Genomic DNA, 14,678 nt, shown 5'->3' on the forward strand with positions numbered 1-14,678 from the left:
GCTTATTCAAACTTATTCAAAAAGTTCATTTATTGTGTCGTGGCCTCACCAGAAATGACAACTCAAAAATGATTTATATCATGAGGTAAGCCCTGGGGCAGAAACAGGGAGAGTGATGAGAGTCATATTTCCACAGCCAGACTGATACTTTTCATCGTCTCTGATTTTCTCTAAGCTGGAACTAAAGCATGAATCATGGTATCCCAGTCTCTTTGAGTAAATGTGTATGTGTGTATAGAACTGGGCTGTAAATATAGTAACACTCTTTATCTACCTTTCCAAAGTGTTGTGAGTATTAATTGTGGAATAGTTTCAGTTCTAAAAGAAAATAAGTGATATTTCTTGATTTTGTGGTAAAATAAACATCTTTAGAAAATCTCTTTCTCTTATGGTCTCAGTTTCCTTATCTATAATATAAGAGAGTTGAACTAAATTTATTTAACAAATCAAACAAGGCAATCAGCTAACATCTAGGAACACAATGATTAACCAGATATGTCATACCCTCAGGAACTCAATTTTTTTAAAGTCTAAACAAAATGATTTTTCAAGGCCTTTTCAGCTCTATGAGTAAGTTATGAATCCTGCAGCACAAAGTTAATATATGAATGCTGTCTTACTGAAAATCTTATAACCTTCTACCCAAGTCTTACTCCCTTAAGACAGAGTCCCCATCCAACTACACATTATTCACCTTCTCCCTCACCATTCCCTTCTTGGTCCTCTCCACCCCAATAAAAAATTAAGAACTGAAAGAGTCTGGGGAAAATAAGAAAGAGTAGAGAGATGACAGCAAAAATATATCAGTGTGATATTTCATCATTTCCTAAAATAATAGAAAATGTAAGGACAAGTATGTAATGAAGACAGAGAGGATGGAAAAGAAAGGATAGAGAGATGAGGAAAGATTAGGAATCTGCTGTCAATTATAACAAACATGGCATAAATTGATATAGCTAAACAAGGCCAAAACACAATTGGGGGTGAGTGGAGCACTGCTTTTTCCATCCCAGAGGCAGAGAAACAGCTAAGGACAGACAACTGGGGGAGTACATAGAGGCACCACAGAGCATTCTGTCTCTGCCACTGTTATTGTGATATTCTCTTGAAAGATTTTGCCTCTTTCTGTTTCCTTCCTTACCTGAGTATGTACTATGCTTCCACCATAGTTGAAAATGGCAGTAACAGTCCAGATTGGAGGCAAAGTGGTGACTTATCCTCTGTCTCTCTTATGAACTTTCCCCTAGATCTCTGGGGATCCAAACTCAGTTGAAGAAATTCTATTTCTAATATCACTTCAGTTAGTAAACTTTCCAGGAAAGGATTAGAGTCTGATCTTGAATCCAAATGTTATGTCCTTCTTTAATTTGGTTGAATGACTTTTCCCCCCAACTAATACCACAACCAAGAATACTATGAAAGGAGATGAATATTTAAGAAACCTTAGAGCCCTGACCCCAGGTTGGCTGTAAGATAATTCTGGTACCTACAGATGCAAAGTTCAAGCCTTTGTTCCTGCAGCAGGTAGCAGGTCAGAAGGCTGTTGCTAGTTTCCTGATTTACTGAGTACACAAATTAGTTATTAGTTATAGGGCTATGTTTTCAAAGTGTTAATATGAACATATTTATGCCATCTCCAGATGAAATATCTTAATATAACTCAATACAATTGAGGTAACCAACTCACATTAGGGTATTATTATCCATTTGGTTCATAACATCAAAGTGCTGCCCCGAGTTCCAGTCAACACATAACAGACTGCTATATCCCTTTCTCCAGAAGCAGACAGAGTATCCCAAAGCTCCAATATCCCAGAGCCTAGCCAAAGACAAATTTCTTCTAAATTCCTAACACAGGCCCACAGACAGAAAACCCAGTCATTCCAGACCATTCTTAGTGTGACAGAAAGAAAAAAAATCATTTTTAATTCAATGGAGATAATGTATTGCCGTGGGGATTTTGAGAAACCAAATTCAACCTAAGACATTTATTTTTCAAGACATAAGACACCAGAAAGGAGAAGGATTTTTAGAATGCAGATAGAGCCATAATTGTCAGTGAGAGAGAGACGTGAAATTTATCTTGCCTAAGATCAGGTTTCACATGCTGACGGTTATATTAGCATATACTGGTAGGATTATACTTCTCCACCTACAAATAGTCTAACCACTCCCCCAAATCATAAAAATCAGAGAGAACTAAACTGGACAGAGTATACTCCTTCCTGCTTCCAATCTCAGAGCAGCTGTGTGATTTCCTGAGGATTCCGTTGCTGGAGCTAGGGATAAAAGTTCATCTATACACACAACAACCTGCAAGTCCAGTTTCTATTCTTCTCTTTCTGCCTTCCCCTTCCCCCACTTTGAACCAGAGTAGCCAAATTGAGGCGTGCTTTAAACAGCTTGAGGACTGATCTGAAAGAGGAAGAAGAATTTGTATACATTGGCTAGCATATGTGCCCTGCCCTCCTCTCCTCTTGAAAATAGCAACAACTCATCTTTTCAAAGAAGTTTGCCTAAAAGAGCAGGCACACTGTGAATGGTGTTTACTTTCAGGACCTCCAGGGTATTCAAATTTACTGTACAGCTGACCAACGATGATTAGCTTTCCAAGGGACGGATAGATTGGATTTACTGAAGACCTGGAGCTTGCTTCTGAGAGTGAATGCAAAAGACCCTAAATTGTCAACCTTGAAGTTAACAGGTAAGCAGATTCAATGTTTTTTTCAGTGCTAGAACCAGGCATTCTGCTGATGGTAGATTTTAGCAAATTCCCAGGAGTTTGAGGATAAATAATTTGCCTTGCCTGCTTTGAATTGGGCTGCTAGTATGATTCTTTCTGCTTTATTTATTGGATAGAGATTCAATAATCTAATCAGTCAGTCAACAAGTATTGCTCAGTGCTTCTGTTAGGGGTTCAATGCGGCAAAATACAGAAGGGACACTCCCCAAGCCTCCAGCACCTTTGCAATCAAGTAAGAAAAGTAAGGGATATTTTTTTATTCTTTATTAAGGGCTCAGTGGAGTTTCTCTAAACTGTAGTAGCAGTTTCCTTTAACATACAAATAAAATATACAGTGACTGCTGAAGGTAAACCCACTAGTGAAGACTGATTTGGTATCTTCACAAGGTAGTTTCGTATTAATTATCCTACTTGAATCTCTCAATATTCTGCAATTTAAACAAGTAAGTGTTATTATTTTCTGTTTTGCAAAAAAATAAATTCAAAGGGGTTAAGAAATTTTCTGGAAACTTGCCACACAACTAGAATTGGCAAGTTCTGACTAGAAACTGCAAGTAGAAAGCTTTCACAATTATAAATGAATATAAGGAAATTAGATGATTTAGTAGCTTGGACATATCTGAATTACACCAGGTTTAAACAGGCCTACCACTTCATATATTTTAATCAAAATCTTTGGCCAGGAGAATCCTTCTACTTAAAAGCAAAGAGTTGTTTTCAAAAGTAAACAAATGGGTTGGTGGATTCCATCTATAGCTAAAAAGCAAAAACAAAAACTAACTTGAATTCAGTGGTTCTGCCTTCCAATCCTCTGATTATTTTGAAATCTAGAAAAAGGATTTTTCAGGCTATTATTAAAAAAAAAAATGTAACTAAACTCAGAGTTGAGATTGCATTGCATTTCAAATATGTTGGTGAAATTTGTTTCCAGATAATTTTAAATTTATAATCTCTACTACAACAAAATCAAGTTTATGGTAGCTATTTAAATTATTCAGAAAACTTTCTGTTGCTGTTTTATTATTAATTGTTCAATCAGAACTAAAAGCAGTCTGTGTTTACACTGTAAGTAAACAACCTGAAGTACTGTATTTACTTCAGTCCCCTTAATAAGAGCTGTCCTCCAGGCCCCCATGATATTTAAATGACTATACTAGCGAGTCCCTTCCTGCAAATGAAATAAATCAGCCCATGAACCCAAATAGAATAGTAAAGTGAAGTGAAGTGAAAATAGTGTTCAACTCTTTGCAACCCCATGGACTATACGGTCCATGGAGTTCTCTAGGCCAGAATACTGGAGTGGGTAGACTTTTCCTTCTCCAGGAGATCTTTCCAACCCAAGGATCGAACCCAGGTTTCCCACATTGGTAAAGAAACCCAGGCAGATTCTTTACCATCTGAGCCACAAGGGAAGCAATAGAATGGTAGGCTAAAGAAAGTTTGCAGGTTGAGTCCAGTGCGAATTCATCATTTGGGCGAATTTGCCATACATCAACATGAATCAGCCACAGGCATACATATGTCCCCCCTCCATCCTGAAACCCCCTCCCACCTTCCTCCCCACCCTATCCCTCTGGGTTGTCCCAGAGCACCAGCTTTGGGTGCCTTGCTTCATGCATCGGTCATTTGCACTGGTCATCTATTTTACATGTGGCAATTTACATGTTTCAGAGCTATTCTCTCAAACCATCTCACCCTCGCCTTGTGCCACTGAGTCCAAAAGTCTCTTCTTTTTACATCTGTGTCCCCTTTGCTGCCCTGCATGTAGGATCATTGGTGCCGTCTTTTTAAATTCCATATATCTCCCCACCAACATGGTAATTTCCCGAAAGGCAGGAACTACGTCTAACTTTACTTTGTGGTACATGTTATATTGAGCTTAACTGAAGATTGTTTAACTGAATTACAAGAGATTTGAGCTATTTTAATAAGAACATAAAAGTAACAAAATAGATCAGACTAGCGGTCCATGCAGAGCTATCTGTGTTACTTGGGAAATTATGATAGATACTCTTCATGGCATCAAATTCACAAGGTTTGATATCTATCTTAAGGATCAGTGCTGTTCCTTTAATATCTTATTATTAATAAGCAGTACTGCAAAGGAAAATTTATAATTTTCAGCACCATGGGTAAATTTTGCTTTTATCTCAGATAAAAAGTTCCTGAAAAATCAAAAGCTTGACTAAAGATGGGAGAGAAAAGATAGTAGAAAATGAAAATGATGATTCTGGGCTAGGAAGACACCTAAATGCTGAATTCACACTGGACTCAACCTGCAAACTTTCTTTAACCTATCATTCTATTAAATAGCTCTGTATGGACCACTATTCTGATCTATTTTGTTACTTTTATGTTCTTATTAAAATAGCTCAAATCTCTTGTAACTCAGTTAAACAATCTTCAGTTAAGCTCAATATAACATGTACCACAAAGTAAAGTTAGACGTAGTTCCTGCCTTTCAGGAAATTACCATGTTGGTGGGGAGATATATGGAATTTAAAAAGATGGCACCAACGATCCTAGATGCAGGGCAGCAAAGGGGACACAAATGTAAAGAAGAGACTTTTGGACTCAATGCACAAGGCGAGGGTGAGATGGTTTGAGAGAATAACACTGAAACATGCACATTGCCACATGTAAAATAGATAACCAGTGCAAATTCGGTGCATGAAGCAAGGCACCCAAAGCTGGTGCTCTGGGACAACCCAGAGGGATAGGGTGGGGAGGAAGGTGGGAGGGGGGTTCAGGATGGGGGGGACACATGTATACCTGTGACTGACTCATGTTGATGTATGGCAAAAGCCATCACAATATTATAAAGTAGTTATCCTCCAATTAAAATAAATTAATTAATCTTTCTTAAAAGAATGACAGAACATAAAAATATGAGATGGTAAACCAGTGTTTTTTTAATGGCAAAGGCATTTAGGAAGAAAAAAAATCAGTGGGCTGGGATGACTGGAGAAGGTGTCACAGAGAAGATAAAATGAGATAGGTCTAGAAGAATATCTAGAATATGGAACCATGCTGAACAAACTTTCTCTGCACATAGTAAGTGGTAAATATACATTGTTTATATTCAATTCTAGTCACAGAAATGATGTGAGAAACATATTGTGTAATGACTGAGTTTGACACCTACAAGATACACTGAGGACCCTGATCTGGGATTGTGTTGAGGTAACACAAAATAAATCTGGATAGAAATTTAAGGCCAAATAATTAGCCATTGAATTCCAAGCACTTTTTAAGGGGTAATCATATTAGCAAACTTTGAATAAGTGAAGACCTGATAGAAAAAAATATTTTTAGTAGACAAATCTAGCAGATTTTCATATACCTGAGTACATTTATAGAAAACTGGAGATGGAGAGACCACTTAAAAAAAGTAGCAGTTCCCACCAAGAGTGTAAGAGGGTTCCCTTTTCTCCGCACCCTCTCCAGCATTTATTGTTTGTAGACTTTTTGATGGCAGCCATTCTGACTGGTGTGAGATGGTACCTCATTGTGGTTTTGATTTCCTCTTCTCTGATAATGAGTGATGTTGAGCATCTTTTCATGTGTTTGTTACCTATCTGTATGTCTTCTTCGGAGAAATGTCTGTTTAGTTCTTTGGCCCACTTTTTGATTGGATTGTTTATTTTTCTGGTATTGAGCTGCATATACTGCTTGTATATTTCGGAGATTAATTGTCAGTTGCTTCATTTGCTATTATTTTCTCACATTCCTCAGACTGCCTTTTCAACTTGCTTATAGTTTCCTTCATGGAGACTCCTTAAAAAAAAACTGGAAATAGAACTGCCATGCGACTCAGAAATCCCACTGCTGGGCATATGCAGCGAGGAAACCAGAACTGAAAGAGACACATGTACCCCAATGTTCATAGCAGCACTGTTTACAATAGCTAGGACATGGAAGCAACCTAGATGTTCATCGGTAGATGAATGGAAAAGGAAGTTGTGATACATATACACAATGGAATATTACTCAGCTATAAAAAATGCATTTGAGTCAGTTCTAAAGAGGTGGATGAAACTGGAGCCTATTATACAGAGTGAAGTAAGTCAGAAAGAGAAACACCAATGCAGTATATTAATGTATATATATGGAATTTAGAAAGACAGTAACAACGACCTTATATGCAAGACAAAAAAAAGAGACACAGATGTAAAAAAGGCTTTTTGGATTCTGTGGGAGAAGGTGAGGGTTGGATGATTTGAGAGAATAGCATTGAAACATGTATATTACCATAAGTAAAGCAGATGACCAGTGCAAGTTTGAATCATGAAGCAGGACACTCAAAGCTGTGCTCTGGGACAGCCCAGAAGGATGGGGTGGGGAAGGAAGTGGGAGGGGGGTTCAGGATGGTGGGACACATGTACACCTATGGCTGATTCATGTCGATGTATGGCAAAAACCACCACAATGTTGTAAAGTAATTAGCCTCCAATTAAAATTAATTAATTTTTTTAAAAAGAGAGAAAAGAATAGCAGTTAATGAGGCTCTTCCACTGCTATTTGGTGGTAGTGGAAATGGAATGAAGAGTAACTCAAGAGTAATCGGTGAAAGTTGGTGATTGACTAGATATAGGCAGCATAGGAAAGAAATGTCAGAGCTGTCTCTGAAATTTTGAAACTATGGGATCTGGGCACCGATGTTACTACTATTTATATAAATATGTAATTTGAGGGTAAAGTGTTTTGACCAACTGGGTTTGAGGAGACGGCAAAAACTCAAAGCAATGTCCAATGAATAGTTGGAAATAATGACCCTGAACATGAATGATGGGTAAGAGGTGGAGGCCAAAATTAAATCTGGGGAGTGTAACAGCCAAAATCATAAGAATTACTCAGCTTAGAAAAATCAAATATAAGGCATGACCAAAGACTGAAATTCATGCAATACTTACACTTTCAGTGAAGAGGAAGAAGACAGTCCTGAAAAATAAGAGCCACAGAAATATAATTCCTCTCAAAGGGCTTCCTTTGTGGCTCACGTCAAGTACCTACCAACAATGTGGGAGACCTGGGTTCGATACCTGGCTTGGGAAGATCCCCTGGAGAAGGGAAAGGTTACCCACTCCAGTATTCTGGCCTAGAGAATCCCATGGACTGTATAGTTCATGGGGTTGCAAAGAGTCAGACACAACTGAGAGACTTTCACTTCACTTCACTTCAAAGGATTTTTAAAAAGTCTTGAGGAAAGGTATCAGATTATTTATTCTTTTAAATGTCCCCTGACCACCAGTAACTTGCACAGTACCTCATATACCCTGTGAGTACTTAATACAAAGTTATTCTAACATAGGCTAGCATGATTTTTTTCTTTAAACTGTATTCCAGTTTGAACGGTGTCATAAATGGTGCAATCTAACAGTGGCTGCTCTAAACTACCTTGCTGAATGAATTTCAATGGGAATGAAATTGAGCCAGGATAACTGAGAGTTCATCCTAGCCTTGGCTTCTAATCAGTTGTCTGTTCTCTAGCAAGTTCCTGAACATCAGTATTTCTTGATATCTTCATATATTGTATGTAGTAATGAACAAATGGAGATATTTTTCAGATCATTTAAAATGGTAAATATGAAAGCAACTTGAAAATACAAACCACTTTCCAAAAGAGTTTTAAGTCTATTCCAGAAGAATAAAATATGTAACAAAATTAAATATATGTTGAGGCATCAGGGCCAGTTACTTTCTGCTCCCAACATTACATTGTAGACAAGGGCCTCATTCTAAGCATCAGCAATCTCAGCCAACTCTAAGGACCTTTCAATAGGATCCAATCCTTTCATTACCACTAACTCTACAATACTTGTACAAGCCTCAATGTGAATTCTGGAAGGATTAAAAGATTTAAACTTTTTATTATGTGTTTGGGTATAGCTGATTAACAATATTGTGATAGGTTCAGGTGAACACTGAAGGGAATCAGCCATACATATACATGTATCCATTCTCCCCCAAACTCCCCTCCCATCCAGGTTGCCACATAAGATTCTGCAAACTTCCATGTGCTATATACAGTACGTCCCTGTTGGTTATCCATTTTAAATATAGCAGTGTGTACATGCCCATCCAAAACTCCCTAATTATCCCTTCCCTCCATCTTTTACCCCAGCAAACATAAGCTTGTACTTGAAGTTTATGAGTCTGTTTCTGTTTTGTAAATAAGTTCATGTGTATCATATATTTTTAGATTCCACATATAAGGGATATCATATAATATTTCTCCTTCTCTCTCTGACTTACTTCACTCAGTATAACACTCTCTAGGTCCATTTGTGTTGCTGCAAATGGCATTATTTCATTATTTTCAATGGCTGAGTAATATTCCATTATATATATGAACCACATCTTCTTTATCTAGTCCTCTGTCAATGGAATTTTAGGTTGTTTCCATGTCTTGGTTAGAGCTGCAATGAACATTGAAATGCATGTATCCTTTTAGACCATGTTTTTCTCTGGATATATGCCCATGAGTGAGATTGCAGGGTCATATGGTAGATCTCATATGAGACAAGACGGCAGTGTAGAAGGGTGTGTGTTCATCTTTTCCTGCGAGAACTCCAATACTTCAATTTGCTGCTGAACAATCATCAAAAGGAGAATGTTGGATCCCACCAAAAAAAGACCCCACATCCAAGGGCAAAGGAGAAGCCCCAACAAGATGGTAGGAGGAACGAAATCATGTTTAGAATCAAATTGCATACCCGCCAGAGACACTCGGAAGGTCAAACAAAACCTTGTGCACACCAGGACCCAGAGGACCCACAGAGACCAAACCAGACCTGCCTTTGAGTGTTTGAGTGTTTCATGTGGGGGCATGGGTCAACAGTGGCCTGCCATGGGGACAGGGACTCTGGTTGCAGCAGACCCAGAACATGCTGCGTGTAGCATAAGCCTTCTTAGAGGAGGTCATGATTAGCCCCACCATAGAGCCACCGAGCAGACAATCCACAAACTGCAGAATAATTATACCAAAGAAATTGTCACACCACACTGTTAAGAAAGTTCTAGGACCCACAACAGATTTCCCAACCTGGGGATCGAGCAAAAAGACTGAGAACCCCCAGGGAATTTGACATTGCAGGCCAGTGGGATTTGATTAGAGAACTTCCACAGAAATGGGGAAACAGACACTTCAAAGGCACAAACAAAACCTTGTGTGCACCAGGACCCAGGAGAAAGGAGCAGTGTCCCCACAAGAGACTGAGCCAGACTTGCCTGTGAGTGTCCAGGACTCTCCAGAATCAGGGAGTCTGAATACAGGGGCACTGAGTCAGGGGCACTGAATACAACAGTGTGGGCATAAGTCCTTTTAAAGGAGGTCTTCATTACTGCCATTACCCATACCATAGTTTGGCCTCAGGCCAAACAACAGTGAGGGAACACAGCCCTGACCATCAATAGAAAATTGAATTAAAGATTTACTGAACATGGCCCTGTCCATCAGAACAAGACCCAAATTCCCCCACAGTTATTCTCTTCTATCAGGAAACTTCCATAAGCATCTATCCTTATCCATCAGAGGGCAGACAGAATGAAAACAGAAAACTAAACAAACTGATCACATGGATCACAGCCTTGTATAACTCAATAAAACTATGAGCCATGCCAGGGCCACTCAAGACAGATGGGTAATGGTGGAAAATTTGGACAAAATGGGATCCACTGGAGAAGGGAATGGCAAACCACTTCAGTATTGTTGCCTTGACAACCCCATAAATAGTATGAAACGGCAAAAAGATGACACTGAAAGATGAACTCCCCAGGTCGGTAGATGCTCAATATGCTACTGGAGAAGAGTGGAGAAATAACTCCAGAAAGAATGAAAAGACAGAGCCAAAGTGAAGACAATGCCCAGTTGTGGATATGACTGGTGACAGAAGTAAAGTCCAATACTGTAAAGAACAATATTGCATAGGAACCTGGAATGGTAGGTCCATAAACCGAGGTAAATTGGAAGTGGCCAAACAGGAGACAGCAAGAGTGAACACTGACATTTTAGGAACTTGTGAACTAAAATGGACCAGAATGGGCAAATTTAATTCAGATGAACATAATATCTACTACTGTGGGCAAGAACCCTTTAGAAGAGATGGAGTAGCCATCATAGTCAACATAAGAGTCTGAAATGCAGTACTTAGGTGCAATCTCAAAAATGACAGAATGATCTCTGTTCATTTGCAAGGCAAATCATTCAATACCACAGTAATCCAAGTCTATGCCCCCACCACTAATGCCAAAGAAGTTGAAGTTGAACAGTTGTGTGATGACCTACAAGATCTTGTAGAACTAATTTTAAAAAAGATATCATTTTCATCATAGGGGACTGGAATGCAAAAGTAGGAAGTCAAGAGATACCTGGAGTAACATGCAAGATTGACTTTGTAGTACAAATGAAGCAGGGCAAAAGCTAACAGAGTTTTGCCAAGAGAACACAATGGTCATAGCAAACACACGCTTCCAACAACACAAGACAATTCTACACATGGACATCACCAGATGGTCAATATGAAAATCAGACTGATGATATTCTTTACAGTCAAAGATGGAGAAGCCATAAACAGTCAAAGAAAATAAGACTTGGAGCTTACTGTGGTTCAGATCATGAAACCTTATTGCAAAATTCAGACTTAAATTAAAGAAAGTAGAGAAAACCACTAGACCATTCAGGTACAGCCTAAATCAAATCCCTTACGATTATACAATGGAAGAGACAAATCACACTTAAGGGATTAGATCTGATAGAGAGAGTGCTTGAAGAACTATGGATGGAGGTTTGTGACATTGTACAGGAAGTGATGACCAATACCATTCCCAAGAAAAAGAAGTGCAAACAGGCAAAATGGTTGTCTGAGGAGTCCTTACAAATAGCTGAGAAGAGAAGCAAAAGACAAAGGAGAAAAGGAAAGATATACCCCACTGAATGCAGAGTTCCAAAGAACAGCAAGGAGAGGCAAGAAAGCTTTCCTAAGTGATTAATGCAAAGATATAGAGGAGAACAATAAAATGGGAAAGACTAGAGACCTCTTCAAGAAAATTAGAGATAACAAGGGAATATTTCATGCAAATATGGGCAAAATAAAGGACAGAAACAGGATGAACCTAACAGAAGAGGAAGATATTAAGAAGAGGTGGCAAGAATACACAGAAGAACTATACATAACAGATCTTCATGACCCAGATAACCACAATGGTGTGGTTAGACTAGAGCCAGATCCTGGAATGTGAAGTCAAGTGAGCCTTAGGAAGCATCACTACAAACAAAGCTAGTGGAGGTGATGGAATTCCAGTTGAGCTATTTTCAAATCCTAAAAGATGATGCTGTAAAAGTGCTGCACTCAATATGCCTGCAAGTTTGGAAAACTCAACAGTGGCCACAGGACAGGAAAAGGTCGGTTTTCATTCCAATCATACAGATAGGCAATGCCAAATGTTCAAACTACTGCACAGTTGCACTCATCTCACACGCTAGCAAAGTAATCCTCAAAATTCTCCAAGTGAGCCTTCAACAGTACATGAACCAAGAACTTCCAGATGTTCAGGCTGGATTTAGAAAAGCCAGAGGAACCAGAGATCAAATTGCCAACATCCACTAGATCATCAAAAAAGCAAGATAGCTTCAGAAAAAACATCTAATTTTGCTTTATTGACTACGCCAAACCCTTTGACTGGGTGGATCACAACAAACTGTGGAAAATTCTTAAAGAGACAAGAATATCAGATCACCTTACCTGCTTCCTGAGAAATATGTATGCAGGTCAAGAAGCAACAGTTAGAACTGGACGTGGAACAACAGACTGGTTCCAAATTGGGAAAAGAATACGTCAAGGCTGAATATTCTCATCCTGTTTATTTAACTTATATGCAGAGTACATCATGCGAAATGCTGGGCTGGATGAAGAACAAGCTGGAATGAAGATTGCCAAGAGAAATATCAATAACTTGAAATATGCAGATGATACCACCCTTATGGCAGAGAACGAAGAGGAACTAAAGAGCCTCTTGATGAAAGTGAAAGAGGAGAGTGAAGAAGCTGGCTTAAAACTCAACATTCAAAAAATTAAGATCATGGCATCAGTCCCATCATTTCATGGCAACTAGATGGGGAAGCAATGAAACAGTGACAGATTTATTTTCATGGGCTCCAAAAACACTGCAGATGGTGATTGCAGCCATGAAATTAAAAGACACTTGCTCCTTGGAAGAAAAGCTATGACCAACCTAGACAGCATATTAAAAAGAAGAGACATTACTTTGCTGACAAAGCTCCGTCTTGTCAAAGTATTGGTTTTTCCACTACTCATGTATGGATGTGAGTTTGACCATAAAGTAAGCTGAGCATCAAATAATTGATGCTTTTGAACTGTGGTGTTGAGGAAGGCTCTTGAGAGTCCCTTGGACTGAAAGGAGATAAAACCAGTCAATCCTGAACTAAATCACTCCTGAATATTAACTGGAAGGACTGATGTTGAAGCTGAAGCTCCAACACTTTGGCCACCTGATGTGAAGAACTGACTCCTTGGAAAAGACCCTGATGCTGGGAAAGATTGAAGGCAGGAGGAGAAGGGGACGACAGAGGATGAGATGGCTGGATGGCATCACCGACTCGATAGAGATGAGTTTGAGCAAGCTCCATAAGTTGGTGATGGACAGGGAAGCCTGGCAGGGCTACAGTCCATGGGGTTGCAAAGAGTCGGACAGGACTGAGTGACTGAACTGAACTGATGGTAGATCTATATTTAGATTTTTAAGGATTTTCCGTACTGTTTTCCATAGTGGCTATACCAACTTACATTCCCACCAACAGTGCAGAAAGGTTCCTTTCTCTCCACACCCTCTGCAGCTTTTATTGTTTGTGGATTTTTTTATGATAGCCATCCTGGTTGGTGTGAACCAACGTTCACTCTAGCTCTGATTTGCATTTCTCTAAAAACTAGCAATGCCAAACATCTTTCTTGTGCTTATTGGTCACCTGTATGTATTCTTTGGGGAAATGTCTATTTAGGTCTTCTGCCCAATTTTTGATTGGATTCCTTGTTTTGATGCTTATAGGCATCATGAGCTATTTGTAGATTTTGGAGACTAATCCCTTATCAGCCACATCATTTGCAAATATTTTCTCCCATGTGTGGGGCTGTCTTTTCAATTTATTTATTGTTTCCATATTGTGCTAAAGCTTTGGCATTTAAGTAGATATCATCTATTTATTTCTGTTTTTATATCCATTATTCTGGGAGGTGGATTGAAAAAGATACTGCTACAGTTTATGTCAGAGAGTGTTCTGCCTACATTTTCCTCTAAGAATTTTTTAGTGTCTGGTCTCACATTTAGGTCTTTAATTCATTTTGAGCTTATTTTTGTGTACTGAGTTAAGTAACTATTCAAATTCATTATATATATACATATATAATGATGATATATTCATTCATATATGTGGCTGTCCAGTTTTCCCAGAACTATTTGTTGAAGAGACTATCTTTCCAAAATATTGTAGTCTTGCCTTCTCTGTCATATATTAATTGGCCATAAGTGTTTGGCTTATTTATGGGTTTTCTCTCCTTATTCATTGATCTATATTTCTTTTTTTTTTTTTTTTTGCACCAGTACCATACTTTTCTGATGCAGAAGTAATTGTGATTTTATTATTTTATTTTATTTTTTCATTTATTTATATTAGTTGGAAGCTAATTACTTTACAATATTGTAGTGGTTTTGCCATACATTGATATGAAGCAGTCATGGATTTACATGTGTCCCCCACCCTGAACCCCCTCCCACCTCCCTCCCCATCCCATCCCTCTGGGTCATCCTAGTGCACCAACCACGAGCACTTGTCTCATGCATCAAACCTGGACTGACGATCTGTTTCACAATTGATAATATACATGTTTCAATGCTATTCTATCAGATCATCCCACCCTCA

The 14,678-nt window shown here is 38.7% G+C and overlaps 1 protein-coding gene across 3 annotated transcripts in view; it reads left to right on the forward strand.

Annotated features, from left to right (window-relative positions):
• The first annotated feature begins 2,235 nt into the window (after positions 1–2,235).
• CYSLTR1 (cysteinyl leukotriene receptor 1) overlaps positions 2,236–14,678 on the forward strand; it is a 64,348-nt gene continuing 51,905 nt past the window's right edge. For all 3 annotated transcript variants that reach the window (XM_043459912.1, XM_043459911.1, XM_043459913.1), the window contains exon 1: positions 2,236–2,704. The gene's annotated coding sequence lies outside the window, so the exon portion shown is untranslated. The remainder of the gene's footprint in view (positions 2,705–14,678) is intronic.

The sequence above is a fragment of the Cervus canadensis genome, chromosome X (assembly GCF_019320065.1).
Source record: "Cervus canadensis isolate Bull #8, Minnesota chromosome X, ASM1932006v1, whole genome shotgun sequence".
NCBI lineage: Eukaryota > Metazoa > Chordata > Mammalia > Artiodactyla > Cervidae > Cervus > Cervus canadensis.